Here is a 4,976-nt window from a genome sequence, read left to right as displayed (position 1 = left end):
GAGAGAGAGATAGAAACATCAATGATAAGAGAGAATCATTGATCAGCGGCCTCCTGCATGCCCCACACCTGGGGATCGAGCCCGCAACCGGGCCTGTGCCCTGACTGGAAATCAAACCGCGACCTCCTAGTTCAGTGATGGCGAACCTTTTGAGCTCGGCGTGTCAGCATTTTGAAAAACCCTAACTTAACTCTGGTGCCGTGTCACATATAGAAATTTTTTTATATTTGCAACCATAGTAAAACAAAGATTTACATTTTTGATATTTATTTTATATATTTAAATGCCATTTAACAAAGAAAAATCAACCAAAAAAATGAGTTCGTGTGTCACCTCTGACACGCGTGTCATAGGTTTGCCATCACTGTCCTAGTTCATGGGTTGACATTCAACCACTGAGCCACACCAGTCGGGCAAGGCGAGTGGTTTTTGTGTGTTGCGGTGTGTGGTCTGGGATGTGTACATAAGAAGGTGTGCATATGTACAGCGTGGTCTGGGATGTGTACATATGAGGGTGTGCATGTGTGGTGTGTGGTCTGGGATGTGTACATATGAGGGCATGTGCATGTGTGAGGCGTGTGTGCATGCATGTGTGTGCAGGAGCCCCCCAGATAGCTTTCTGAAACACACACGTGACTGCCCATGATGGCTCTCTGACCAGGCACCTTGGCACCTTTTTGTCCGCAGGGCCAGGTGACAGCTTTCGTCCTTCACTCAGCCTGTCTCTGGCACTCGCCCTGCCCCTGCCATCCTGGCTTCTTGATGGTTTGAGGTATTCTTGATTTTGAAAAAATTTAGAATCAGAGCTCCCAGCAGTCACTGCAGACCTGCAGGCTGGAATAAGACCTGTCTGCGGCCTACGGAGAGACTCACAAAGAGCCAGGCCCGTGGAGGCAGTAGTTGCTGGTGCCCGGCTGTCTCGCAGGATGGCCACTGGATGGCTACTCCCCAGGCGGCTCCTCTCTGACCAGCAGTGGCGCGTGTCTAGCGGGCTGGTCAGTGGATGCTGAGCTTCAGGCGGGTCATCTCCTATCCCCATTTTCCATCTCTGGGAAGGCTCCGAGACACAGAGCCCAGGAAGGGCCTCCACCAGCTTCCTGTTGGTGCACACGCTCTTGTCCCCACACACGAGGGCAGCCGCGTCCCCGGAGCCGGGGGAGGAAAGCAGGTTGAGAGGTGCTGGAGTCTGAAGCCAGGGCAGAAGGGTTTCCTCCCTGACCTGCTGTTTTCCTGAACATCCTTTTATATTCTAGTCCTGACATTTTTTTTTTAATAAGGGAAATCAGGAATTGAGTTTCTCTTCAAGGAAACATGTTCTTTTATACTTGTCTGTTTGCCATCTGAGGCTTCTGCAAGCCCTCAGGCCACACAGCCGGCTCCTCCGGGCGGATTTGGTGGACAGTGAAGGGGCACTGTGTGGGCTTTGCCGTCCACTCTGAGCCGGCAGTTTATGGGGAGCTGGCTACTGTGGCAAGAGGTCGGTGAAGTGCCCAATAGCACAGAATAGTACGTTTGTTTACTTTCACAAAATCAGTGGGAAACTTAAACACAGACCTGTGTTTTGGATTTAGGAGGGGCACCTGTTTTGTGTTGTGAAGAGAGAACCCGTCCCTGAATAGAGTTCCAGACTCATCTCCCTAGAAACGGTGTGACTGAGCCAGGGTCAGGGTGCAGGAAGTGATGGGGAATCCGTCCACCAATGTCCTCAAACACATGCCCAGTGGAGACTTTCCTGATGAGCACAAACATTTCAAAAGGGTGCGTGAAACGGTGGTGGCTGTTGTTTTAAAGGCTATCATATGTTTCCTGTTGCTTTAGGAGAGAATCGCCTGTGGAGGAGGGTGAGGTTCATGCACTTTTCCCTTTTCCTGTCTGAATATTAGATTTGTTGTTGTTGCTGATAGTTACATGGGTGTGTGGTGAAAAGGAGGAATTAAAAGCCGCGTCCAGGGGAAACTAGTGCGTGGAGCGGGCCACTGCTGCTCTGCTTATGCTCTTCAGCAGCGGTTCTCAACCTGTGGGTTGTGACCCTTTGGGGGTCGAACGACCCTTTGACAGGGGTCGCCTAAGACCATCGGAAAACACATATATGATTACATATTGTTTTTGTGATTAATCACTATGCTTTAATTATGTTCAATTTGTAACAATGAAAATACATCCTGCATATCAGATATTTACATTACGATTCGTAACAGTAGCAAAATTACAGTTATGAAGTAGCAAAGAAAATAATTTTATGGTTGGGGGTCACCATAACATGAAGAATTGTATTAAACGGTCGCGGCATTAGGAAGGTTGAGAACCACTGCTCTTCAGCGTCACCCAGGCCGAGGCTGGCGGTTTGACAAGGTCACAAATGAGGACAGCAACCAACCCAGGGCCCGTGCTCTGGCTGCCGTGTCTTACTTTATGGGTCACATCAGGAAGTTACACGTGTTCTCTGGAAGGAGCATCTGGCTGCGGCCATCAACACGGGCCCTTGAGATTTCCGTTTTTGGTCCATGACAACATTGTCAGTGATTTTTTTTATTCTATTTGGGTGATAAATAGGATGGAATTTGGCTTTTTAACCTTCCTGTTGTGCATGTAGTATGTTTCTGCATTAGATGCTTCTCTATGAATTACAAGCATGATGACAATAGTAATAGAAACTCCTTCCATTAATTGAGAGGTAAGCATTTGCATACCTTTAACCCTGAGAGAAAGCAGTGGAGTAGGCAGTGCTGTCCCCATGTGACTCTTGGGGAAGGTGAGGCTTAGAGAGAGATGAACAAGTGTGTTTAGGACCAGGCCGCCCCGCTGAGGGGGCGGGGGCCTTCCAGCCTGTGTCTGCTTGCTGCCTGCAGCCCAGCCTCCCCCTTCCGGCTGTTCCTTTTCGAACTGCTTACAGCACGGTGTATAGACTGAAGCCTGAGGATGCAAAACGCGCTAGGGGGTTTGCTGTTTAAAAGAATCCTGGTGTAAACGTTTGGTAATGCGCCCATGTGTAGAATAATGGTCTTTTATCGTCTGTGTAGGTCCTAAGCAATCATTCATCCCACCCAAATGTTTCCTGAATCTATTCCCAGATTGATAACCTGTAAGTACTACGGAGAGCGAGGGCTGCCACGCCCTGCGTGCTGTGAGTGGCATGCCACGCAAGCGACCGTGCGATGCAGACGCTGTGGAAAGCAAGCTGCCTCGCTTGGTATCTCAGCTAATGCTTGTGCTTACATTCCAGAGGAGTGATTTGATCGCTTGTAATAAAAATATGAGAGCACTCATTGTATTTAAAAAAGTATTAAATAATTTCCTGAAGTTCCCTCCTTTCTCTGACGTTAAAGTCTCACACATCGTTCATGGAAGGACATGGTTTTTTCTTGCCCACCTCTCCACGGTCACATAAACAACAACACTTCCCCAAACCGCAGTGAACATTCTGCTGATGTTAACGACGTGTAATAAAATAGGCATTCTCTCTATATTGTGGAAGATGTCTTTATGATAAAAATGAGAGAATAATTACTGGCCAGCAAAGTGTGCAGATTTTCAAGTCTCTTGGTATAAACACTGACTTTCTCCCCAGAGCATGAGGTGCATACATTTTTACCCCGCGCCTCGGGCTCCACGTGTTCCTAACGAATCCGTGTGGCCCCTTGTGTCATCGCTGGGTGTGTGAACAGCCTCCACCAGGGTGTGAAAGGTTTGTGGAGAAAGGGTTTGCTCTGCACGCACTTGGTTTTTCAGGGCTAAAGGATACACTGTTCATACAATGGCACTTCTTTTATTTTCTGGTTCTAAAATTTTATTTTTCCAATGGACTTGACTCATCACTGCACAAGGAAAGGAAATCTACTGAAACCACCCAGAACCTTTTCTATACTTGCTTGCATTTTTGCTTTAATGTCTTCTAAAGAATGAGGTCCTTCCCATGTCTTAGGAGATTTTTTTTTTTTTTGAAGGATTCTTGGCCTTTTGATCTTGGTGTTGATGGTTTTGAGTCTTCAACATTCTAGTTCGATTTTTGTGCATTTTTGGCTGGAGTATGTCTTATGGATTTCTTTACTGGAGCTTTTTCTTCAGCTTCCTCGTCATCTTCCTCACCATCTTCATCTTTATCATCATCATCATCCTTGTCCTCCTCATCATCTTCATCAGCAAGGTTTCCCTTCTTCTGTGGAGCCCGGCTACCGCCTGCAGGGGCAGAACGCTTCCCAGACACACTCAGGAGTGTCACCCCCTTCTCCTCTTCATCTTCTGACTCCGCTTCTTCCTCCACAGCTACTAAGCGCTGCCCACTGCTCTGCCCAGGCCCTGAACCACACGCCCACCCTAAGACCACAGGTGGTGTGCTTTCAAAGCCGCCAAGGGAAACTGTTGCTGTACAGACGTTTTCAGAGTTGCCAGTGTTCCTTTAATTGGGCTGCTTTCCTAATTCATTGCCTCTGCGTCAGCAATGTGCAGTTCATCCTTTGCACCAGCCCCTAAACTGACCGTTTGTGAAGACAATTGGTGCTCATTTTCATCACTATCCACATTCAAGTGATCATCTTTGTCGGCCTTTAGTTCACACCCGAAAAGGTCGTTCTGGGGCCTCAGAGGGCTCATGCCCATGTCCATAGACTCTTCCATGGGGGTGGGGGTGGGGGCAGCGCGCACTTAGGTGAGAGAGAAGGCGGACGGAGATAAAGGGCTTCTGTGCTGCGGTACGGACGCGCAGGACGGAACCGCACCAGCAGCAGTGGCACTTCTTCCAACACTTACATGGCAGTGTACCTTCGGAGGAAGTACCATGCATTGTTGTGTGTGTCATGTTTGTGGGGGTAAAGGTGGTCACACAGACAGTTTTGTAAATCACAAGATCTAATACATCTACAGGCTGCCTGTGGTGATGTCTGTGAGAATATTATGATGACTGATAAAACATTGTGCGTGCCTTTTTAAAAATATGTGGCAAGACGATCTTAAATCCGTATTGTTTTGTTTACAAAGAA

The 4,976-nt window shown here is 47.8% G+C and overlaps 1 pseudogene; it reads right to left on the bottom strand.

Annotated features, from left to right (window-relative positions):
• Positions 1-3,522: 3,522 nt before the first annotated feature.
• On the bottom strand, positions 3,523-4,614 carry LOC102241710 (annotated as a pseudogene).
• Positions 4,615-4,976: the final 362 nt, after the last annotated feature.

The sequence above is a fragment of the Myotis brandtii genome, unplaced genomic scaffold (genome assembly GCF_000412655.1).
Source record: "Myotis brandtii unplaced genomic scaffold, ASM41265v1 scaffold639, whole genome shotgun sequence".
Lineage (NCBI taxonomy): Eukaryota > Metazoa > Chordata > Mammalia > Chiroptera > Vespertilionidae > Myotis > Myotis brandtii.
This window is presented reverse-complemented; position numbering and strand designations above follow the sequence as displayed.